This window comes from Heterodontus francisci, chromosome 10 (assembly GCF_036365525.1).
Source record: "Heterodontus francisci isolate sHetFra1 chromosome 10, sHetFra1.hap1, whole genome shotgun sequence".
Classification (NCBI taxonomy): Eukaryota; Metazoa; Chordata; class Chondrichthyes; order Heterodontiformes; family Heterodontidae; genus Heterodontus; species Heterodontus francisci.
Window position 1 is genome coordinate 112,549,169 of NC_090380.1, and position 26,558 is coordinate 112,575,726.

General features: G+C 45.2%; 1 long non-coding RNA gene across 1 annotated transcript in view; it reads right to left on the reverse strand.

The window, feature by feature from the left end:
• Positions 1-26,558, reverse strand: part of LOC137374271 (uncharacterized) — a 99,956-nt gene that overhangs the window by 33,868 nt on the left and 39,530 nt on the right. Inside the window, exon 3 of the long non-coding RNA XR_010975776.1 lies at positions 16,989-17,052. This is a non-coding gene — a long non-coding RNA (uncharacterized lncRNA). The remainder of the gene's footprint in view (positions 1-16,988; positions 17,053-26,558) is intronic.

A 26,558-nucleotide genomic window follows, 5' to 3' on the forward strand; every position in this document is an offset into this window, starting at 1 on the left:
TAGCTCTTTGAAAGAGCTATCCAATTAGCCCCACTCCCCTCCTTTTTCACCATAGCCCTGCAAATGTTTCCCTTTCAAGTATTTATCTAATTATCTTTGGAAAATTACTGTTGAGGCATCACATTCCAGATCACAGCAACTTGCTGAGTTAAAAAAAAGTCTTCTTATCTCACTTCCAGTTCTTTTGCCAATTATCTTAAATCTGTGTCCTCTGGTTACCGATCCTTCTGCAATCGGAAACAAGTTCCCCTTATTCACTCTATCAAAACCTTTCGTAATTTTGAACACCTATTAAAACTCCCCTTCGCCTTCTCTGCTGTAAGGAGAACAACCCCAGCTTCCCCAGTCTCTCATCCCTGGTACCATTCTGGTAAATCTCCTCTGTACCCTCTCCAAGGCCTTGACATTATTCCTAAAGTGCTGCACCCAGAATTGGGCACAGAACTCCAGCTGAGGCGTAACCAGTGTTTTATAAAGGTTTCATATAACGTCACTGAGCTCTGGCTCTGTGATATAGGTGACAGCCACACTGGACTCACAGTTTTCAATATTTTGAAGTATAGAAATTAACAATCATTTCAACAGACGCCAGCACTTCTGAATCAGAATGCTCCCGATTTACTAATGATTTATCTCAATGACTGGGAAATTTGGTGCAACTGAAATTGGATATGGATACTCAGGTGGCGCTCCCAGTGAGTGACACTCCACAGTTGGAAGAACATTACATTGGGCCTGACATACAGAGGAGAGTTGATCCAGTGTGAATATTGACTGGGGTGCCTCTTGGACCTGGATAAACAGGTCAGGAGTCAATTAAGAATTTTAAGCGGCATATTTTTTGTTTGAATAAACTATCAACTGCAAGACAACTTCATTTATCAGGATCGGTCTTGCAAATCTGAAGAAATACATCAAATAACTTTATTTGTGTTTATCAAGAGGCGAGGTGTTAGCAGTGGGGGATGGAACCCTTTCCATTTCAGGCCCACGTGGTCTGCTGCCAACATGGAGCCTGACCTGAAGGGGAGCAAGGATCTCAAAATCATCCTTGGAGCTTTTTATCTCTGAACTGTGCAACCATCTGCCTATGCTCCACGCTGGGAGCTGAGCCTTTCAAAACCTCTCATGTTAGCAACAACAACTCCTGAGGAGTTGAGTGAAGATCTGTCTACATTGCCCAAAAAGTTCGCCTCTGAAAAAATGCTCCCTATTGCAGCAGTGTGACACATTTTCCAAGATGTCGGTTGTGGCTCGGGGTGTAATACTCTCAACCTCAGACAGAGGGTTGTGTGTTCATGGCTCAGTCCAAAGATTTGAGCACAAAATCCAAGCTGACACCCCAGTACAATATCGAGGCAGCTGCACTGTTGGAAGGGTCGGCCTTCGAGTGAGGTGTTAAACTGAGGCTCCCTCTGTCCTCACATGTGGAAGTAAAACATTCCAAGCCACCATTTTGAAGAAGAGCAGGAAAGTTCTTCTCAGTATCCTGGCCAATATTTACCCCTCAACCAACGTCACTAAAACAGATTATCGTTATTACATTGCTGTTTGTGGGAGCTTGCTGTGTGCAAATTGGCTGCCATGTTTCCTACATTACAACAGTGACTACACTTCAAAAGTACCTCATTGGCTGCAAAAGCACTTTGGAAAGAACTAAGGTTGTGAAAGCCGCTGTATAAATGCAAGTCTTTTCTTTATTTCCGACGCCATTCACACGTAAGTAAGACTGCCTATTCAGTGCTAATTAGAGCCGGATTAGAAGCAGCTTTGTGGTGTGGGATCCATGTCCAGTGCAAACAGGATGGAAACTGTCCCAAAATCAATTCACACAGACACCTTCAAGCCAGCAGTGAGAAGAGACTTCCCAGAGATGAAAGCTTGGATACATTTAAGGGAAGGATTGAGGTATACAGGAGGGAGACGAGAATAAAGGAATGCTAGGATCAGAGTAGGAACAGGCAATTAGAATGGGAGGAGGCTCGTGTAGAGTATAAACCTGGCACCGGACAGTTGGGCTGAATGGCCTGTTTCTGTGCTATAAATTCTATGTAATAACTACCAACCAGAACCACCCTTCTGACAGTACTGCCATTCAACAACCAATCACATCAGATCCCATCATATAGAAAGTAAATGTCTTTATAGATAACACCTGGTCCGTGTGATCTCCCCCGACTGGTTCCTATAGTCTGAGAGGAATTTTCTTGCATTTTTTTCTGTTCTTTTTAGCCTCTCCCAAGAGATTACATGGCTGCGTTGGGGTTAGGGGTATGGTGGGTGGTGAAGAGATGTTTAGTCACGATTGTCCAGCTATCGTGAGTGAGTGACAAACATAAGAGACCCCAGCAGCACTTTTCCTGTCTGTCAATTCCTGTGTTCGCAAACACACCGCAGTGAGTTGTTAGAAGGAAACAGAAGAGTGGTGAGAGATGAGGTGCCCATGATAGACCCAATCCCTCACTCCGCCCACCCTGGGACTGTGCCGCTTTCCAGCTGATGTACGGAGGCGGTGGCGTTTAGATGCAGAACCAGACTTACAAAAAGCAGCACATGGATCGCAGCTCCTGCCTTTACTTGGTGAAGTTTCCTGTGTTTGCAATAATTAGGGATAAGTGGCGATTCTACAATGTAGATGGGAAGTATTGCAAGGTAGCAGGTGCCAGATTTGGCTGAAAAGGATTAATCTTTGGCATCAGTATCATCATGTCAGCAATCGACCTACACTCCAAACACTTCATGTGGACAACAAGAAAACACTGGCTGTAAACTAATGCTTGACATTGTGCCCATTTGTCATTGTTCATCATTAAAGATGGTCGTCATTCACATAGCTGGTTTCTCCCAATTATTTCCTGGTATTGATTCTGACCTGAGCTTCTGACCACATATCCTCTCCATCATCAGGGCCGCCTACTTCCACCTCTGTAATATCACCCGTCTCTACCACTGCCTCAGCTCATCTGCTGCTTAAACCCTCATCCATGCTTTTTTCACCCCCAGACTTGACTATTTTAGTATTTTCCTGACTGGCCTCCCATCTTTGATCGTCGGTAAACTTCACCCATACAAGAAACTGCTGCTTGTATCTCACACCCATTCATCCATTACGCACTTGCTCACTGACCTACAATAGCTCCCATCCGCCAACACTGTGATTTTAAAATTCTCATCCTTGTTTTCAAATCCCCCCATGCCCTTGCTCCTCCCTAACCTTCTGAGAGCTCTGCGCTCCTTAAATTCTGGTACATTGCGCAACTCCCACTTCCTTCATTTAACCATTGGTAGATGGGCCTTCAGCCATCTAAGCCTTAAACTCTGCAATTCCCTCCCCAAACTGCTCCATTTCTCTCTCCTCCTTTAAGATCTAACTTAAAACCTACCTCTCTGACAACGCCTTTAGTCCTGATGTCACCTTCTTTGGCATGGTGTCTCTCTCTCACACACACACACACGCACGCACTCACTCACTGCCAGCAGGGCTCTGGTTGTGATCAGGAGCAGTAATGCAGGAAGACTTCTCCTCTTCCCATCTCAGCGTTTGTGTAACTCTCGCATTGATAGCCTCAGCTAACTCTGCCCTTACAGGGCGCATAAACTCCGCTTCCTTGCTTCTCTTCAACCTTTGTCATTTCAGTCAACAAAAGTGCTGGCAACATCCTCTCCAAAGATTAGACATTCAGTGAAGTCCATGAGCCAATATTGTCAACCTTGGGTCTGGTTTCAACCCTGCAAGCCTTATGGGAACCTTCCTGCTTTCCCACTGCATTCTGCACATGCTCCCAACCACTGCCATTTTAACCGCGCAACTTTTTGATTAATGGGAAGGGTGCCAGCCAGAGGCAGGCATTTAATCTGTAAAAGGCGGAGTCCTAACATGTGATTTAGACCCTGACGCCATTTTAACCATGGATGCTGCAAGTCTCTCAGCAGTGTTAGGACTTGCTGGTGAGATTATGAGTTGAACTGGGAGAGGCGGTCAGCTCAATTTTTTTTATGGCTTCCCTGTGAGTCAGGAGGTGAGCAGGGCCAAGCAACAAAATCTTGGGCCTCCCTCTTCCAATCTCCTGACCACGAACCCCACCCACTCCAACCCATAACACTTACCTCACTGCTGCTGACCATTTCCTCGGGTGCCCAATGGCGGCCCATAGCCACCCTGAGGTCCCGCTCCTGCCCGCCGCCACATGGTCATTCTTACCTGTGACAACATCAATGGAAATCTCTCCCGTGCCTACTACCCACACTGTGGGCTTCCCTCCCCCACCTCCACTCCCTGGGCCTTTAATGTGTTCATACAACCTTCTTCTTCCAACTATTTTAAAGGAATCATGGCCCATATAGTTTCTTCACAATCAGCTGGCGGGGGTGGGATTGGAGGGTGTAATTTATACAATTGGTCAGTGTAAGGATGCAGGGGGAGTTATCAGCCTGATGTCCAGCTCCTGGCCCAGTGTCAACATACCATCATCCCAAAAGGAGGAAAAGACCAGCTGGTCCATTTAGCCTATCTCACATCTCACGATGGCCGGAGCATCATGACTAGGAACTTCCCACATCCCCACCTCTACCCCACAGCCATGAAATCTTCTGGAAGAGGCAAACAAAAAAAAGAGAAAATAACCCAGTGCCAACAAAGGAAAAATACTCTGGCAATTCCTCTCTGATTCCGCCCGCCCCTCACCTCAGGCAACTGAAACCAGGCCAGGAGATCACACCGAGTAACTCTTTTTGGAACAAGCTTGCATTTCTATAACACTTTTCACGACCTCAGGAAGTCTCAAAGCATCTTACAGCTCAGGATGTCCAAGTGCCTGCAGTTTGAAAAAGACTACTTGTGAAGTATAGTTAATGCTGTAATGTAGGGAAACGCAACAGGTAGTAATTTATATGCAGCAAGCTCCCACAAACAGTAATGTGACCAGATCATCTGTTTTAGTGATGAAAGTTGAAGGATAAATATTGGACCAGAACAGCAGGGAGTGCTCCCCTGCTCTTCTTTGAAATAGTGCACTGGGGGGTCTTCACGTCCAACTGACAGGGCAGACAGAGCCTCAGTTTAACAACTAATCCAAAAGACATCACCTTCAACAGTGCAGCACACCCTCAGTGCAACACTGGAAGTATCAGTCCAGACTTTATGCTCAAACTCCATGGATTGGGACTGACCTTCTCACTCAGACACAAAGGCACTATTCACTGAGCTACAGCTGACAATGCCATGCAAATGTATAGGCAGGATTGGGCGTGACCGTCTACTAACTTGCCAGCACTCACCGTAGGCTCATACCTGATGGCTGGCCTGGTGAGGCCATTACAGAGCAGTTAGCCAGCATATGCAGCATAATACCTCTGGTCTAAAGCCAGCACTTTCAGGAGAAGGCAGGAGGAAATTGGGATGATGAAGAAGAAGATTTGCCTAAACCTAGCTTGGATTTTGTGCCCACTTACCTCTATTTTTCTTTTTTGTTGCTGCCAGTCAGGGTTGCCAACACACTTAGATTGCCCTGGAGTCTCCAGGAATTAAAGATTAACCTCCAGGACACAGCTGTGAGCAAAACCGAGAGAATAATCGTAGGGAGCATTAAAAAAAACGAAATGTAGTTTTCATTTTCTTTGAGCGAAAAAATATTGGAGTTGGGGAAATTGGCTGCTTAACTGAAAGTCAAGAATCACCCAATCCACACATACACGCCCAGCCCATCACTCCCAATGCTCCAAATGGCTGTGCGTGGTTTAGGGTGGGTAGGAAAAATTCAGTTCACTTTACACTTATGGGAAGGTGGTGCATTGGAAGGATGTTTGTCTTGACATGAGTGAAGAAGGGAGAGTGCTGGCGGGATGGTTAGAGATCATGTGATAAAACCTCCAGAAATATGTCCAAACCGGAGTTGGCAACCCTACTGCCGCCTGAACTGGCCTTTGAAGACATCAAGGTTGGCAGCTGTATTTTGGGCAAGAGTTCACCGCGGATGGGCCGTCGATTTTGGAAGGGAATAAGTTAAAAAAAAATTCCCCGCACAATGAAGCACTGAAACGGACTGTAATTTTTTTTTTCGCGTGCCAAAGGATCTGTTTTCTTTTCCAAAAACAAAATGTCTGTCTCGGATAGTTGCAGCGTTGCGTCTCTCGATGGATTGTGCGTGCTCCGGGGAAAGCTAGGAGATTGTACAGTTAACTCCCGTGGTGTAATTCTAAACTATACAACCTACTACCTCAGCCCGGACGCAAGCGAATGCTTCCAACTCAACACCACACATTGCTTCCTCGTTGCTTCAATTTCTAAATCCCCTCTCCCTTTCCCCCCCGGTGCCCCTCCTCCACCCAAGGCAGACCTGAAGTTTTAAAGCTTCAGAAGAGGCACTGTGCACGCGCGAGATGTGCACCGCAGAGACGTCGCGATATTTTGCGCGGTGGCTCATTTACACGGAGGGGGCGAAACGCCCGATCCCAATGACGTAGAGAGGGTGGCCGCTCCATCCCCAGCAACGGCGTCCGGTGCCACCGCGCAGGCGCCGGTGCCACTTTAAATGGTTTCAAGCCCTTTAGTTACATATAAAGATTTAAAGTGACATGTTTTGCAACAAATTATAATAAAATTTTATTCACACTTCCAATCCCCTCTCCCACCCCCACAATGAATAATCCGTTTATTATTTGTCCTCTTCCCCCGTAAAAGGTAAATTTTCGATGACGACCTTTCTCCCCCGAACTTTCTTTCCTTTAACCTTCAACCCCTTCCCACCATCCCCTCAACCAATCATGTTAGTTTTTGTCGCTATTGTCCCCCACCCTCCGGAATATCGGCATGGGCTGGCTGTCAGGAAAAGGTAAGTATTTATGCATTAATTATAATTTATTTAAATATTTAAATTAAGGCTCTGCTGCCAGGTGGCGGGTGGGTCGCCCTGAGGCCTTGCCGCCGCCAGTAAAATGGGGCGAGGCCTTCCCGCCATCGAGGCCCGTGGTGGGCCTCTCCCAGAAGTATTTTCCGGGCCTCCCCCCCACCAGGGGGCTGGTAAAATAGCCCATGACGTGGCGGGAGTAATGGGGTGTGAGTGTGTAGAAACACATCAGAGCCATATCTCAGAGTTTCATTATCCCTTGGACAACAGCACAGGCCAATCTAAAGAGTACATTAGATAAACATGTGAGTGAGGAAGGAATAGAAAGATATACTGATAACGTTAAATGAAAAGGGGTCGGAGGAGGCTCATGTGGAGCATAAACACCAGCATGAAGCAGTTGGGTCAAATGGTCAGTTTCTGTGCTGTACATTCTGTGTAAATCTACATAACCCGCATAACTTTCCTACTCCAACAAAAGCTAATTACTGCAGATGGTGGGAATCTCGAATGAAAACTAGAAATTGCTGAGAAATACTCAGCAGGTCTGTGGAGAGAGAAACAGAGTTAACATTTCATCAGAACTGGAAAATGCTAGAGATATAACAGGTTTTAAGCAAGTACAGAGGCAGGGAAAGGGAGGAGGGGACGGATGTAGGAAGCAGAAGGTCTGTGAAAAGGTGGAAGGCAGGAGCGATTAAAGATGAAAGGGATGATGGTGCATGGAAAAGTGGGTGGTAATGGGGCAAATAAAGAAACAAAAGATTGGACCAGAGGAGGTGTAAATTGTAACAGCAAAACTATAGAATCATAGAATGGCACAGCACAGAAGGAGGCCATTCGGCCCATCATGCCAGTGCCCGTTTGTTGGTAAAGCTATCCAATTAATCCCACTCCCCTGTTCTTTCCCTATAATTTTCCCTCTGTCTAATCTCACTCCACAGATGCTGTCTGATCTTCTGAGTGTTTTCTAGCACTTTCTAACTTTTCTACTTCTCTGCCATTTCTGGTCAGACCTGTTTCCCCCGCCCCCCACACTTTCACTGGCTTGCGGAGCAGGATGTGATAGCACTGTGCATTTCCTTTATTGGTGCAATTAATGGTTGATATTCTCCCATTTCTTTCTGTTTAGCCAGACGTTCAGAGGCAGTCTTTCTCCAATTGTTTTTTCTCATGCCCTTTGGGAAGGGGCTCCTCCTTTCTTGACTTAACAATCCACAAAGGCGGTCAGACAGGGATTATAGAAACTCTGTAAACAGAGAGGTTATTGGAGGTGGATTACAGGATGTAATTCCTCTTAGGGACAGAGGAAGAGGGGAGGCCATCTAGCCTGTTCCGCCATTCAATGAGATCATGGCTGATCTATATCTTAACTCCATCTACCTGCTTTGGTTCCATAACCCTTAATTCTCTTACCTAACAAAAAATTATCAATCTCAGTTTTGAAATTTCCAATTAACCCCCACCCTCAACAACTTTTTGGAAGGAGAGTTCCACATTTTCACTACCCTCTGTGTGAAGAAGTACCACCTGACATCACCCCTGAATGGCCTGGATGTAACTTTGAAGTTATATTTCCCCTGTTCTGGATTCTCCCAACAGAGGAAATAGTTTATCTCTCTCTCCCCTATCAAATCCTGTTATCATCTTCAACACCTCAATAAGATCTCAATAGCTAGCCTGTCTGGTTCAAAGCTAGACGGCTAGACACATGAGCATGGGCAACACAGTAACAGGAGGAAGCCATTCATCCCCTTGAGTCTGTTCCACTATTCCGCCTTTTGGGTTGTCGGGTGGGCAAGAGTTCCCAGTTGCCCATAGGAGAGTGGTGTCCATGTGAATGAGGTACTTTAGGACAGAGAAAGACAAGGGGACTTGTAGACAAGAAAAGAAATGTATTTTGGAATGGAAGAGCAATCGGTAGAATGAATCGCAGAGATACTGGATGAGGGAGCTGGAGACCAGTCAGAAATCTTGACCATAAACAAAACAGGAAAACAAAGGGTTTGAGTTCCTCGCTGTGCGTGTTGTGACCAGGAAAGGCCTACCAGGACCACGGCGGCTACAGGACCACATTGACACAGACCCATAGAAGCGAGCTTGCGCACTAGACTTCACCACAAGATCGGATCTACGGGTTTATGGCGACTGGTAGTATCTGACGATGGCAGGATGAGGTAGCTGGGAAATTCAGTCGATGTGATTCCGGCAGCAAAATGGATAGTGAGAGAGGGAGGAAAGAGAGGTGAAAAAAGACAAAACTTTATTTAAATATTCAACAGTCAACCCGCTGGCAAACTCTGGTTCCAGATGACAGCAGGATGCAGATTAGTTCAATTAAGTTTCATTCAACGCATATATATTCACCAAAAGTATCTGTCCCTCAGTTTTAGTCTTATTTTTAAAGCTAGTTCCCTACTCTTCTCTTCTCTGTTGATTCATGCCTGTGTATGGGCACTTGGTTCTTTCCATAGGAACAAGGGGAGACCATTCAGCCCCTCGAGCCTGTTCTGCCATTCAGTTAAATCATGGTTGATTTGTATCTTAATTCCATCTATCCACCTTATCCCTTAATACCCTTACCTAATAAAAATCTATCAATCTCAGTTTTGAAATTTCCAATTGAACCTCAGACTCAACAGCTTTTTGTGGGAGAGGGTTCCAGATTTCCACTACCCTTTGTGTGAAGAAGTGCTTCCTGACATTACCCCTGAACATCCTAGCTCTAATTTAAGGTTATGCCCCCCTCTTCTGGATTACCCCCACCAGAGGAAATAGTTTATCGCTATCTATCTACTCTATAGATTCCTTTAATCTTCTTAAACTCATCTGAAACTCCAGTATCTTCTCCAACTGCTCCCTCTTCATGATTGCCCCAAATTGGGCTCAGTTAGTAGTAAGCACTCTTTTTCAGAATGTATACTGGCACCACTGCGGCAGCCACTGAGTTAGAGGTGTGTCAGGTCTCATAGCAAACTGAGTCTATCTACCCAGCAAACAACAAACAGAGTCTATTTAAAAAGAGTCTGTATGCACTACATCAAACGACCTCATGACCGAAACTCCCGATAAAAGCAGGAATATTTCCCTAGCAGAATGCGGTGAGTGGAGGATAGTTCCATTATACAAATCATAAAATCAATCCCAGTCCCTTATAGTGGAGCAGTCTCCAAGGGAATGATGGAGGAACTACCCAATTATCTCTAACCTGGCCAGGAATGTTGTCTCACTGTATGCAGACATTTTGTTTTGGCCTTTTTGGGTGCCTGACTCATACCAACCAAAGTTAAAAATCTCCAAGCAACCTGCTGAAAAATCCATAGGGGGCAGAGCTCCCCCGATGCCTGATTGAGAGGGCACACTCTATTTGTAGGTGTCAGCTAGGAGTCTCCAAATCAGAAGGTTGTTGCCTTCAAGCTTCCTCCCCAGGCCTATGCACTAGCCTAGCCTGACTTTTCAGTGCAGTGTTGAAGGAGGGCGGCATCTCTGATGACAAGTTAAGCTGAGGACTTATGCCTGTCTGTTCAGGTGGATATAAAGCATCCCATAGAATCTTTTGAAGAGCACCGTGCTCACAATATCCTGATGAAGATTTATCCCTCAATCTAAAACATTATTATAGAATCATACAGCATAGAAGGAGGCCATTCAACCCATCGTGCTTCTGTCAGCTCTTTGAAAAAGCTCACTACCCATTCGCCGCTCTTTCTCTATAGTCCTGCACATTTTTCCTTTTCAATTCCCCTTTGAAAGTTACTATTGAATCTGCTTCCACTGCCCTTTCTGGCAACGCATTCCAGATCACAACAACTGGCCGTGTAAAACAATTCTCCTCATCTACCCCCAGGCCTTTTTGCCAATTTCCTCTCTGCCTCTCCACCTCACTCTCCTCCTTTAAGACACTGATTAAAACCTACCCCCTTGACCAAGCTGTTAGTTGTCCGACCTAATATCTCCTTATGTGGCTCGGAGTCATATTTTGCTTTGTAATACTTGTATGACGTGCCTTGGGGCAGTTTATTACATTATACGTTGTTGTTGTTGTAGCATCTTAAATCTGTGTCCTTTGGTTAGTCACTCTGTTCCCAATAAAAAGAGTTTCCCTCTACCTATTCTGTCAAAGCCCCTCATAATTTTGAACACCTTTATTAAATCTCCCCTTACTGTATGGAGACCCAACTCACCTTCCCCACTCTCTCCACATAATTGAAGTTTCTCATCCCTGGTACCATTCAAGAAAATCTCCTCCACCTCTCTAAGGCCTTGCCATTCTTCCAAAAGTGTGGTGCCCAGAATACTCCAGCTGGGGCCAAGCCAGTGAGTTATAAAGGTGTAGCATACCTTCCTTGGTCATGATCTGGTCATTCCCTTGCTGTTTGTGGGATCTGACTACGCTTAAATTGGCTTTTGTATTTGGCTGTGTAACAAACATCACTGCATTTCAAAAAGTAGTGAATCGCTGTGAAGCTTTTTTATTCATTAGACCCTGAGACATAGACATTGGGTAGATCTAGCGAACTGCAAACGCAGGGAACAATCCCAGTGCCTGAATGAGTCGGCCTGAGCCACACCCAATACTTAAATTAGGCCTCCTCAGAAAGCTTGCTGGCAAAAATGCATCTGATTTCAGGCCACTGTGTCACCATCAGGGCCCACGGGTAAGTGCTGAGAGGAGGAGAGGGGGCTATTGGGAGGAGGCAGTGCATTCCACATCATTACAACTCGCTGCGTCAAAAAAAAACATTCTCATCTTCCCTGCCCCAGTGCTTTTGTCAGTTAGCTTAAATCTTGCAGTCCCATGGTTACCGACTTTTCCGCCAGTGGGAACTATTTCTCCCTATCTATTCTATCAAAATCCCATGCATGTCATACCAGAAATGTTGGGGAACACAGGGGTTAGTGAGAGAGAAGAACTGAAGGAAATCAGCATTAGTAGAGAAATGGTGTTGGAGAAATTGATGGGATTGAAGGCTGATAAATCCCCAGGGCCTGATGGTCTGCATCCCAGAGTACTTAAGGAAGTAGCCCTAGAAATAGTGGATGCATTGATGGTCATCTTCCAAGATTCTATAGACTCTGGAACAATTCCTACAGATTGGAAGGTAGCTAATGTAACCCCACTATTTAAAAAGGGAGGTAGAGAGAAAGCAGGAAATTATACACTAGTCAGCCTGATGTCGGTAATGGGGAAAATTCTAGAGTCCATTATCAAAGCTTTTATAGCAGAGCACTTGGAGAACAGTGGCAGAATCAGGCAGAGTCAGCATGGATTTACGAAAGGGAAATCATGCTTGACAAATCTACTAGAATTCTTCGAGGATGTAACTAGTAGAGTTGATGAGGGGGAGCTCCAAATTTGCAGATGACACAAAACTGGGTGGGAGGGTGAGTTGTGAGGAGGATGCAGAGAGGCCTCAGGGCGATTTGGACAAGGTGAGTGAGTGGGCTAATGCATGGCAGATGCAGCATAATGTGGATAAATGTGAGGTTGTCCACTTTGGTAGCAAAAACAGGAAGGCAGATTATTACCTGAACGACTATAAACTGAGAGAGGGGAATGTGCAGCGAGACCTAGGTGTTCTCGTACACCAGTCGCTGAAGGTAAGCATGCAGGTCCAACAGGCGGTAAAAAAGGCAAATGGTATGTTGGCCTTCGTAGCACGGGGATTCGAGTACAGGAGCAGGGATGTCTTGCTGCAATTATACAGGGCTTTGGTGAGGCCACACCTGGAATATTTCATGCAGTTTTGGTCTCCTTATCTGAGGAAGGATGTTATTGCTATAGAGGGAGTGCAGCGAAGGTTTACCAGACTGATTCCTGGGATGGCGGGACTGACGTATGAGGAGAGATTGAGTCGGTTAGGATTATACTCGCTGGAGTTCAGAAGAGTGAGGAGGGATCTCATAGAAACCTATAAAATTCTAACAGGACTTGACAGGGTGGATGCAGGAAGGATGTTCCCGATGGTGGGGGAGTCCAGAACCAGGGGTCATAGTCTAAGGATATGGGGTAAACCTTTCAGGACTGAGATGAGGAGAACTTTCTTCACCCAGAGAGTGGTGAGCCTGTGGAATTCACTACCACAGAAAGCAGCTGAGGCCAAAACATTGTATGTTTTCAAAAAGGAATTAGATATAGCTCTTGGGTCTAAAGGGATCAAAGGGTATGGGGAGAAAGCGGGAATAGGTCACTGAGTTGGATGATCAGCCGTGATTATAATGAATGGCGGAGCAGGCTGAAAGGGCTGAATGGCCTACTCCTGCTCCTATTTTCTATGTTTCTATGTCTTGGGAACGTTTGCCCTCTTTCACTTAGCTGTAGAAGTTAATCCTGGGCAGTCTGTTACCAGACATCCCTCAGACACACCCAGACCACCTCAACTGCAGCCCAATCAGCAGACCTGAAACCCTGAGAAGGCACCATGAGCCAGCATCTCATAAGATCATAAGACGATAAGAACTTAAGAATTAGGAGCAAGAGTAGGCCATTCAGCCCCTCGAGCCTGGTCTGCCATTTTAATAAGATTTAGGCTGATCTGATTGTGGCCTTAGATCCACTTTCCTGCCTCCCCTGATAACCCTTCACTCCCTTGTGGATCAAAAATCTGTCTAACTCAGCCTTGAATATATTTAATGACCCAGCCTTCACTGCTCTCTGGGGGAGAGAATTCCTAAGATTAACAACCCTCTGAGAGAAGAAATTCCTCCTCATAACTCTCATAAATGAAAGACCTCTTATTTTGAAACTGTGCCACTTAGTTCTAGATTCCCCCATGAGGGGAAACATCCTCTCAGCATCCACCCTGTCAAGCCCCCCCAGAATCTTACATGTTACAATAAGATCACCTCTCACTCTTTAAACTCCAATGAGTATAGGCCCAACCTGCTCAACCTTTCCTTACAGGCCAACCAGTGAATAGTAAGGCCACTCAGTGCGTGGAAAATTATCTTGCCATCTCAGGTTCAGTTTTTACCCAGCGAGACGTTACAATCTGGAACGCGCTGCCTGAAATGGTGATAGAAGCAGATTCAATAATAACTTTCAAAAGGGAATTGGATAAATACTTGAAGGGGAAATAAAATGACAGGCAAATCTGGCTGAGCAACCGAACTTCAGTTAATGACATGTGTTTTGACAGTGGGAAGCCTGCTGTCTATCACAGTCTGCCATGTCTGGCACAGTCCGCTATGTCTGGGACAATCTGCCATGACAACTGCTGCCATGACAACTGCTGTCAGCCATAAAAAGCAAAACCAGCTTTGAACAGTACTCTGCTCCTCCTAGACTTTATAACTGAGAAATCCCAGGTGGGACTGAGTCATACAGACTTAGAAGGCTCCGTGTCCAATCCCTGCTGATTGCTGCTCGATGATTACTGCTGGAAATGTGGCTTGGGTACATGTTGGGTTAAGCGAGGATTAAGCTCAAAAGTGATAAGCTCAAATGACTGGCTCATACTCACCGTCTAGACATTTAGGCGAGGTACCAAGGAGTCATGCGCCCAATAGGAGTCAGCAGGGTTGATTTTCACTGACCTTGCCCGGCCTTAACAGGGCCGTAATGGTCTCAAAATGGGGCACACTGATAGGTGTGCAAAACACCCACCTCTTTTAGGGCCTTCTTTTAATATAGAAACTGGGACCCTGTGACGCGAATTGGACCCTGGTCGTCATTCTATGTTGGAACCTGAATTGTGCTCACTCTAATCAGTTCTACAGGCGACGGAACTGAAAAGGCCCTGGCCAGTCAGATGTCTATTTTTTTTTTATGTCAGGCAGCCCCTTAGTAATCTGGGTCACTGCTTTCCCAGGACCTCCACCCACTGCGATCGTGACTCCCCTTACCTTTACCTCACAACGCACCTGACTGCAGCCTGCTTGCAAGCTCACCATGAGCTTGCCTTTTTGGAAACATAGAAATATAGAAAATAGGAGCAGGAGTAGGCCATTCGGCCCTTCGAGCCTCCACCGTCATTCAATACGATCATGGCTGATCATCCAAACGCAGTACCCTGTTCCCACTTTCTCTCTGTATCCCTTGATCCCGTTAGCCCCAAGAACTATATCTAACTCTTTCTTGAATATATTTAATGATTTGGCCTCAACTGCTTTCTGTGATAGAGAATTCCACAGGTTCACCACTCTCTGGATGTAGAAATCCCTCCTCATCTCAGTCCTAAATGACTTACCCCTTATCCTTAGATTGTGACCCCTGGTCCTGGACTCCCCCGCCATTGGGAATATCCTTCCTGCATCTAGTCTGTCCAGTCCTGTTAGAATTTTGTAGGTTTCTATGAGATCCCCACTCATTCTTCTAAACTCTAGCATATACAAGCCTAATCGACCCAATCTCTCTTCATACGTCAGTCCTGCCATCCCAGGAATCAGTCTGGTGAACCTTCGCCGCACTCCCTTCATAGTAAGAACATCCTTCCTCAGATAAGGAGACCAAAACTGCACACAATACTCCAGATGTGGTCTCACTAAGGCCTTGTATAATTGCAGCAAGACATCCTTGCTCCTCAAATCCTCTCGCTATGAAGGCCGACATACCATTTGCCTTCTTAACTGCCTGCTGTACCTGCATGCAGACTTTCGGCGACAGGTGCACAGGGACACCCAGGTCTCACTGCACCTCCCCCTTTCCCAATCTATCGCCGTTCAGATAATAAGCTGCCTTTCTGTTTTTGCCACCAAAATAGATAACCTCACATTTATCCACATTATACTGCATCTGCCATGTATTTGCCCACTCTCTCAACCTGTCCAAGTCAGACTGGAGCTTCTCTGCATCCTCCTCACAGCTCAAACTCCCACCCAACTTTGTGTCATCTGCAAAGTTGGATATATCAGTAAGTAAGTAAAGTATTTAATTCCCTCATCTATATCATTAATATATATTGCGAATAGCTGGGGTCCTAGCACTGATCCCTGCGGTACCCCACTAGTTACTGCCTGCCACTCGGAAAAAGAACCTACCCTAAGTTTATTCCTACTCTTTGTTTCCTGCCTGCCAACCAGTTCTCTATCCCCCAATCCCATGTGTTTTAATTTGGCACGCTAATCTCTTATGTGGGACCTTATTGAAAGCCTTCTGAAAGTCCAAATACATCACATCCACTGTTCTCCCTTAACTATTCTATTAGTTACATCCTCAAAAAATGTCAGTAGATTTGCCAAGCATGATTTCCCTTTCATAAATCTATGTTGACTTTGTCCAATCATGTCATTGTTTTCCAAGTGCTCTGCTATTACATCTTTTATAATGGACTCTAGCATTTTCCCCACTACTGATGTCAGGCTAACTGGTCTATAATTCCCTGTTTTCTCTCTATCTCCTTTTTTAAATAGTGGGGTTACATTAGCTACCCTCCAATCCATTGGAACTGTTCCAGAGTCTAGAGAATTTTGAAAAATGACCAGCAATGCATCTTTTTCTAGGGCCACCAAGGATTGGTATAGCACCCAAGGATCAGCGGGGTCAGTTATTTAGGAACATAGGAGCAGGAGAAGGCCATTCAGCCCCTTGAGGTAGTTCTGCCATTCATTGAGATCATGGCTAATCTGTATCTTAACGCCATTGACCTGCCTTGGCTCTATAATCCTTTAATACCCTTAGCTTGCAAAATAAACCTGTTGATCTCAGATGTGAAATTATTAATTGAGCTAGTGCTAATGCTTTTTTTTGGGAGAAAGCTCTACACTTTTACCATCCTTTGTGTGAAGAAGTGCTTCCTAACTTTCTCTCCTGAATGGCCTTGCTCTGATTTTGAGGTTATGCCCCCTTGTCCTTCATTCTCTCATGTGAAGTAATAGGCACATAAGAACTTGTATAAAAAGTCACTCCAAAATACTGGAAAGTGAGCTAGTGTGAAAAGAAATCTACATTTTCTGAGTGACGGAACCCAGCACGGACCTCCCTCACTCCCTCCAGAGAATAAATGTTGTATATAATGTACAGAGTAACTTTGCTTCCATAACTCTGGTACCACATGAGTTCAGTGGGTTCAGCAAATATCAATTCTGGGGTCTTCTTGATCTGTCTGGCTCATCTACTCCTTAGATTGACTGAGCAAACCACCATCAGGGTCAGAGACCATATACTCACTGCTTATGAAAAACAAACAATAAAACATTTACTACCTTTACTCCATTGTCCAATTGCAGCAAGGGTGATCAAGCCATGGCTTCTATAGACTGGCTTTATCTGTATTGAATAGAAAGGAAAGGAAATGTTCAGTCTCCCTTTGTTAGGACCTGGATAGTAATATGACAATTTCCCCTGAAACGCTGAAATTAGGGCCTTAATACGACCCAGTAAAGAGGTGCAGAGAACAAGGACCCACCAAGACAAGTTTCTATTGCCTAAATACCGACAAATCATCAAGCTACTTACACAGTGAACTCAGTGTTAGAACATATATCAATTAGATTCCAGCCTGTAACTCACTCCTGGGTATCTGTTATTCTATATATAAACATCCCAATCCCCTTGTGCACATCCCAACCTGTAACTCACTCCCATATAAATATTAATCTAGGTAGAAACATCTCCCCCTTTGTAAAAGGATGTGATAAATGGACACTTGGATAATAATGATCTGATTGGGCATAGTCAACATGGATTTATGAATGGGAAATCATGTTTGACGAACCTGTTGGAGTTTTTTGAGGACGTTACGAACAGAATTGATAAAGGGGAGGAGGTGGATGTGGTATACTTGGATTTTCAAAAGGCCTTTGATAAAGTCTCCCACAGGAGGTTGGTTCGCAAATTTAAAGCATCTGGGATAGGAGGTAATATACTGGCATGGATTAAAGATTGGTTAACAGGCAGAAAACAGAGAGTAGGAATAAACGGGTCATTGTCGCTTCGGCAGGCTGTGACTAGTGGGGTATCGCAGGGATCAACTGTTCACAATATATATCAATGATTTGGATGTGGGGACCAAATGTAGTATTTCCAAGTTCGCGGATGACACAAAACTAGGTGGGAATGTGTGTTGTGAGGAAGATGCAAAGTGGCTTCAAGGGGATTTGGAAAGAGTGAGTGGGCAAGAACATAGCAGATGGAATATAATGTGGAAAAATGTGAGGTTATCCACTTTGGCAGGGGGAACAAATGTGCAGAGTATTTCTTAAATGGAAAGAGATTAGAAAGTGTAGATGTACAAAGGGACCTGGGTGTCCTCGTCAATAAGTCACTGAAAGCTGACATGCAGGTGCAGAAAGCAATTAGGAAGGCTAATGGTATGTTAGTCTTTATCGCAAGAGGATTTGAGTACAGGAGTAGTGAAGTCTTGCTTCAATTGTATAGAACCTTGGTTAGACTGCACCTGGAGTACTGTGTGCAGTTTTGGTCCTCTTACTTTAGGAAGGATATTATTGCCATAGAGGGAGTGTAATGAAGGTTCACTAGACTTATTCCCGGGATTGCGGGACTGTCCATTTAAAGAGCGCATGGATGAACTGCAACAATTGTTTATCCCTGTCTGGCGCAAACGTAAAACGGGAAAGGTAGCCAAACCATGACTTACAAGAGAAGTTAGAGATAGCATTAGATCCAAGGAAAAGGCATATATATTTGCCAGGAAAAACAACAGACCTGAGGATTGGGAGCAGTTTAGAATTCAGCAAAGGAGGACCAAGGGATTGATTAAGAAGGGGAAAATAGAGTACGAGAGCAAGCTTGCGGGGAACATAAAAACTGACTGTAAAAGTTTCTACAGGTATGTGAAGAGAAAAAGATTGGTGAAGACAAATGTAGGTCCCTTACAGTCAGAAACAGGGGAATTTATTATGGGGAATAAATAAATGCCAGACCAACTAAATGCATACTTTGGTTCTGTCTTCACAAAGAAGGACACAAATATCATACCAGAAATGTTGGGGAACACAGGGTTTAGTGAGAGAGAGGAACTGAAATAAATCAGTATTAGTAGAGAAATGGTGTTGGGGAAATTGATGGGATTGAAGGCCGATAAATCCCCAGGGCCTGATGGTCTGCATCCCAGAGTACTTAAGGAAGTGGCCCTAGAAATAGTGGATGCATTGGTGGTCGTTTTCCAAGATTCTATAGACTCTGGAAACTGTTCCTACAGATTGGAGGGTAGCTAATGTAACCCCACTATTTAAAAAGGGAGGTAGAGAGAAAGCAGGGAATTATAGACCAGTCAGTCTGACGTCGGTAGTGGGGAAAATTCTAGAGTCCATTGTCAAAGATTTTATTGCAGAGCATTTAGAAAACGGCACAGTGGGCGGCACAGTGGCGCAGTGGTTAGCACCGCAGCCTCACAGCTCCAGCGACCCGGGTTCAATTCTGGGTACTGTCTGTGTGGAGTTTGCAAGTTCTCCCTGTGTCTGCGTGGGTTTCCTCCGGGTGCTCTGGTTTCCTCCCACATGCCAAAGACTTGCTGGTTGATAGGTTAATTGGCCATTATAAATTGCCCCTAGTATAGGTAGGTGGTAGGGAAATATAGGGACAGGTGGGGATGTGGTAGGAATATGGAATTAGTGTAGGATTAGTATAAATGGGTGGTTGATGGTTGGCACAGACTCGGTGGGCCGAAGGGCCTGTTTCAGTGCTGTATCTCTAAACTAGAAAACAGTGGTAGAATCGGGCAGAGTCAGCATGGATTTAGGAAAGGGAATTCTTTGAGGATGTAACTAGTAGAGTTGATGAGGGGGAGCCAGTGGATGTGGTTTATTTGGACTTTCAGAAGGCTTTCGACAAAGTCCCACATAAGAGATTAGCTTGTAAAATTAAAGCGCATGGGATTGGGGGTAGCATATTGCGATGGATAGAAAATTAGTTGGCGGACAGGAAACAAAGAGTAGGGAGAAATGGGTCTTTTTCTGAATGGAAGGCAGTGACTAGTGGGGTATCACAGGGATCGGTGCTAGGACCCCAGCTATTCACAATATACATCAATGATTTAGATGAGGGAACTAAATGCAATATCTCCAAATTTGCAGATGACACAAAACTGGGTGGGAGGGTTTGTTGGGAGGAGGATGCAGAGAGGCTTCAGGATGATTTGGACAAGTTGAGTAGGTGGGCTAATGCATGGCAGATGCAGTATAATGTGGATAAATGTGAGGTTATCCAAAATAAAAACAAGAAATGCTGGAACCACTCAGCAGGTCTGGCAGCATCTGTGAAAAGAGAAGCAGAGTTAACGTTTCGGGTCAGTGACCCTTCTTCGGAACTGGGTTATCCACTTTGGTAGCAAAAACAGGAAGGCAGATTATTATCTGAATGGCTATAAACTGAGAGAGGAGAATATGCCGTGAGACCTGGGTGTTCTCGTACACCAGTCGCTGAAGGTACGTATGCAGGTGCAACAGGCGGTAAAAAAGGCAAATGGTATGTTTGGCCTTCATAGCGAGAGGATTCGAGTACAGAAGCAGGGATGTCTTGCTGCAATTATACAGGGTCTTGGTGAGGCCACACCTGGAATATTTCATGCAGTTTTGGTCTCCTTATCTGAGGAAGGATGTTCTTGCTATAGAGGGAGTGCAGCGAAGGTATACCAGACTGATTCCTGGGATGGCGGGACTGACATATGAGGAGAGATTGAATCGGTTAGGATTATATTCCCTGGAGTTCAGAAGAGTGAGGGGGGATCTCATAGAAACCTATAAAATTCTAACAGGATTTGACAGGGTAGATGCAGGAAGGATGTTCCCGATGGTGGGTGAGTCCAGAACCAGGGGTCATGGTCTAAGGATACGGGGTAAACCATTCAGAACTGAGATGAGGAGAAGTTTCTTCACCCAGGGAGTAGTGAGTAGGAATTTGCTACCACAGAAAGCAGTTGAGGCCAAAACATTGTATTTTTCAAGAAGGAGTTAGATATAGCTCTTGGGTCTAACAGGATCAAAGGGTATGGGGCGAATGCCGGAACAGGTTACTGAGTTGGATGATCAGCCATTATCATAATGAATGGTGGAGCAGGCTCGAAGGGCCGAATGGCCTACTCCTGCTCCTATTTTCTATGTTTCTGTGTTTATGAGAGATTGGGGAAACTGGGCCTGTATTCTCTTGAGTTTCGAAGAATGAGACGTGATCTCATTGAAACCTACAAAATACTTAAAGGGATAGACAGGGTAGATACAGCTAAGATGTTTCTCCTGGTTGGTGAGTCTAGAACCAGGGAACACAATTTCAAATTTAGGGGGAAACCACTTAGGACAGAGATGAGGAGAAATTTCTTTACTCAGAGGGTTGTGAATCTTTGGAATTCTCTACCCCGGAGGTCTGTGGAAGCTCAGTCATTGAGTATGTTTAAAGCAGAGATTTACAGATTTCTAAATACAAAATAGCATAAGGGGATATGAGGATAGTGTGGGAAAAAGGCACTGAAGTGGAAGATAAGCTATGATTGTATTGAATGGCAGAGCAGGCTCAATGGCCTACACCTGCTCCTATGTAGCACAGATTTATCTTGAACACTATCCTTTACAACACTTGGTCTGCTTTGTCGCAATCTAGAGTCATAGAGAGATACAGCACTGAAACAGGCCTTTTGGCCCACCAAATCTGTGCCAACTAACAACCACCCATTTATACTAAACCTACATTAATCCCATATCCCCACCTTCCCTCAATTCTCCTACCTACACTAGGGGCAATTTACAATGGCCAATTTACCTACTAACCTGCAAGTCTTTGGGAGGAAACCAGAGCACCCAGCAGAAACCCACACAGTCACAGGGAGAACTTGCAAACTCCTCACAGGCAGTACCCAGAATTGAACCCAGGCTTGCTGGAGCTATGAGACTGTGTCGCCCCAATCTAATCTCATTATTCTCTCCTGCTTTCAGACAGACCACTCTCTGCATACTTCACCATCACCACCCCCTTTCTATATGTGAAAACAATATGATGTACACAGTTGGGAACTGAGCTTTTCTGCCTCTGAGGCTCCTCTCCTCCTTTGTCCTGAAAATTCTGACTCAATGCGATTTCTGATCCTTGATTTCCAACTAACTTGTCTGGTGGGAATGGAGTTGGGGGTGGGGAGCAGTCAGTTCAGATGTTCAGTTTTATACCCTGCCTGATTTTGCCCTCCATTGATGTTAAAACAGGCGTCCGACCCCAGCCCTCAGCATTCACGTCGGGTGGCTTAGGTTCAGATTTGAGGCTTGAGAATGCGTGTCAGCAGTGAGAGGGTGTCATGGGATTCAGGCCAATCCCGTACTCACCCCACCTTCACATAGACACACACACCACACACACATCCCCCCCACACACCACACATACAGACACATACACCACACATCATACACACAGACCCCTCACATACACCACACAGACAAACACACGCACATACACACACACCATTCACATGCACACACACACAAACCCCCCCCCCCCCAGTGTATGTGTGTATGCTGTGCGTGTATTTGTGTGTGCTTGTGTGTGGGGGGCTTGTGTCTGTGTGTGCGTGTGTATGTGCGTGTGTTTGTGTGTGGAGTGTGCGTGAGGTTTGTGTGTGAGTGGTGTGTGCGTGTGGGTGCTTGCGTGTGTGCATGAGGGTTGGGTGTGAGGGGTGTGTGCATGTGTGTATGTGTGGTGTATATGTCTGTGTGTGTGGTGTGTGTGTGTGTGTGTGTGGGGGGGGGGTGGGTTTGTGTGGTGTATGTGTCTATGTGAAGGTGGAGTGAGTACGGGATTGGCCTGAATCACGATGCCATCCTCTCACTGTTGACACGCACACACATACAAATCTGCGTGCACACATACACATGCATATAACCATGCACACACACACACACACACACACACACACAGACACCACACACACATACCACACACAAACCATACACAGAAACACATACACAGACACACACAGACACTCAAGCACATACGTACACACAAAGTGAGTGTACCCACACATAATAGTGCATGCACATACACACACAAGCGCTTACATTCACACGCACATAAACACTTTCTAACATAAGTCTTTCAATAGTGATCAGAAGTAGGAACCTTGAAGATTGACCCGTCCTTCATCCAGGGGCACTGAGGCCAACCTTATAATCTCTGACCCCTGCCCTGGCTGTCGAGTAGTTACTCAAGGATTGAAACTGGAAGCTTCTGATTGGACGTCAAATCTTCCCGATGGTACAAGATCTTTGAAATCCTGACTCAAAAGATAACATTGAGTTTCCTCCAGGCACTGCAGAAGTGGGCCGTGATAGTACAACAACTTCTTTGAAAAATTAGAGCAAGCCTACGTTAAACAAAATAGGTATTGAATGAACTAATAATTCAGGGTGAGTGTCACTGCCTCTCGGGCAAAAATGGTCACAAACACTCGGCAACGTCGTATAATTCACCATCTCAAGAGCTCATCACACAAAAGAGCCCCTGCAATACACTGTCCACTTCAAGATACAATGACTATAATATAGCATCTTTCACCAACCCAAAGCATTTTATAGCTGATTAAGTATTTTTCAAAGTGTAGCCACTGCTGCAATGTAGGGAATAATGGCAGTCAATACCACACAGCAAGATCTCACAATCAGCAATGTGATAATGAGCAGATCCTCTGCTTTTTTTTTTAGTGATGTCGGCTGAGGAGATAAAAGTTGACCAGGACACCATGGAGAATGCTCCCTGCTCTTCTTCAAAATAGTTCTGTAGGATTTGTTACATCCAGAGGCAAGAATGCTACCACCGAGCACCAAACACTTATACTTTATATTGGGCATTCAACGTAGTGAGATGTCTCAAGGCAACTCACAGATGGGTGTGACACTGAGCAACGCTTGGGCAGAGCAGTACTGGGGAGAATCATAGAAAGTATAAGGTACAGAAAGAGGCCACTTGGCCCATTGTGTCTGTGCCAGCTGAAAAACGAGGAGGATTGGAGGCATAGTTAAAAGCGGAGGCTTTAAAGATGCTTATGAACCTCAGGGGAAGGGGAATGTAATGAACACATTAGAGTCATTTGGGAAGAGAATTCTGGAGCAGGAGGGGGTGTGATGGCTGAAGACTCAGTCACCAGTGGTTGGAGTGAAGAGAAGGGATGGACAAAGGACTAAGGATAAACACAGCAATGGCGGTATTTAATTCATTCCCCACTCTCCCACTCTCTATATTTTAGAATCACATAAGCAGGCCAGTTGGCCCATCGTACCTGTGCTGGCTCTTTGAAATTAGTCCCACTCCTCCTCGCTTTCATATATTTCCTATAGCTATAACTTATCTCTCAAAGTGCCTACACAACCTGTAAATGTCATAGTTACAACCTGTAACTGTTATAGCTACTATCTGTCACACAAAGTGGGTAGCACTCCTGCCCCTGAGTCAGAAAGTTGTGGGTTCAACTCCCACTCCAGAGACTTGAGCACAAATATCTAGGCTGGCACTCCCACTGCAGTACTGAGGGCATCGTGCGCTGCCTTTTGGATGAGACGTTAAACTGAGGCTCCGTCTGCCCTCTCAGGTGGATGTAAGAGATTCCATGGTACAATTAAAAGAACAGTAGGGGAGTTCTACGCAGTATCCTGGCCAATATTTATCCTGCAATCAACATCACTAAAAACAGATTATCTGGTTATTATCACATTGCTGTTTATGGGAGCTTGCTGTGTGCAAATTAACTGTGGCATTTCCTACATTACAACAGTGGCAACAGTGGCTATGAAGCACTTTGGGACACTTTGAGATCATGAAAGGCACTACATAAATGCAAGTCTTTCTTGTGTAAAAAAACATTGCTTCCTATTGTTACAAGTGTTTCCTTTTTTTGTTAAATTATGAGGATTTAAAACTGGAAAAAGATTCCATTGATGCTGGAACTTTGTGTTTTTTTAAAAAGAGGTCATCAGAGGTCTTTTGGAATTTACTTGTAAACAACAGTTACTGTAAGGCACCTGTTTTCAGATAAATACCCAGCAGGGGGATTTTTTGACTTGGGGAAGATGTTTACAGAGAAGTGACAGGTCAAGATTTATAGGGGTCAAGTGGCTTGACTCCTGAGATGTTTTTGGTTTCACTTTGGACAGACAGTTGGGGTATGGACAGTGTTCTGAAAAGGAGTTAAAGAATCAACCTGCCTATAACAAACCTCAACTCAGCCTTTTTCAGCTCTTTGAAAAGCCTGCCAGTTTTTACTTCTCTTTAAGAAGCCCTGAGAAACAAGTGCAAGAAACAAACTGAAACTGTTGCTGCATTTCTCCTGGAAAGCCTGCTCAAACTGATCCTCAATGTCGCCTGAAAAGAACTGTTCTATGACGATCCCAGGGACAGCCGTCTATGCATATTTGGGATGCCAAACCGGAAAAAAAAGGACATCTGACATCTTTCCATATCTTCTCTTTATTCTTCAAGAGTTAGCAAGTATTTGGCCAAAGTATTCTTATCTATTTTTTTCAGTTAATCTGTGTGTGTGTGTGTGTGTGTGTGTGAGGAGCTAAGGTAAAAGGGAACTTTCATATTACATCCTGTGTGTTAATGCTTTGCTTCATTACTGGTTAAGACTTGTTTTATAATAAACTGATAATTTTGTTGTTTAGTAAAGAAACCTGGTTGGTGAATTTTATTCTGGGATAAAAATAGAGTCTAAGATTGACCATATCGGTAACCGGGAAAAAATGTAAATATATGTTGTGACCTGTGCAGAAGTGGAACGAGAAAAACAGTGCACTCCTCCCGCCTTGGTTGTAACACAATGGCCATGCTATTGTCATAACTTTGTGCAAACATTTTACATTTATAAATTTCTATGTTAATCTTTAAAATGGAAACTTCCTATGCAAACTTGTCATGCTGCAATTATGCCCTCCCACCAGTGGTGGTGCTGCAATGCCCTTATTCTGTATTCTACACCCCTCAGCCTATGTTGGAGAGAAACTCCTCACTTTCAACCAATGGTACATCTCCATTTCCCAAATTGCTGTCAGTTCTGTAATGGAACTGTAACTAATAATAAATACCAGGTCAGACGATCTATTATAATAATATGCAGTTTCTGTCTGTCCACACTGTTCTTATTGGTCGGTGGGTTGAATTGGTGGATGGAGTCTGACACACACACCGCATTTACTGGTTCCGCAGTTATCCAGCCTCGGTTACTGGTTTAGGGTCTTGCCGCTTCCCAGCCTTGGTTACTGAGTTCCCACTTCCCGGCCCCGGTTATTGGGCTCCCGCTTCCCAGCCTCGGTTACTGAGTTCCCACTTCCCGGCCCCGGTTATTGGGCTCCCGCTTCCCAGCCTCGGTTACTGAGTTCCCTCTTCCTGGCCCCGGTTATTGGGCTCCCGCTTCCCAGCCTCGGTTACTGAGTTCCCACTTCCCGGCCCTGGTTATTGGGCTCCCACTTCCCAGCCTCGGTTACTGAGTTCCCACTTCCGGGCCCCGGTTATTGGGCTCCCGCTTCCCAGCCTCAGTTACTGAGTTCCCACTTCCCGGCCCTGGTTATTGGGCTCCCGCTTCTCAGCCTCGGTTACTGAGTTCCCACTTCCCGGCCCTGGTTATTGGGCTCCCACTTCCCAGCCTCGGTTACTGAGTTCCCACTTCCTGGCCCTGGTTATTGGGCTCCCACTTCCCAGCCTTGGTTACTGGCCCCAGTTCCCCGCCTCGGTTACTGGCTTCAGCTCTCACTGTTCCTCAGCCTCCGTTATTGGCTCCAGTTCTCGTCGCTCCCTGGCCTCGGTCCCTGGCCCCTGGCTCCCACCACTCCCTGGCCTCGATCCCT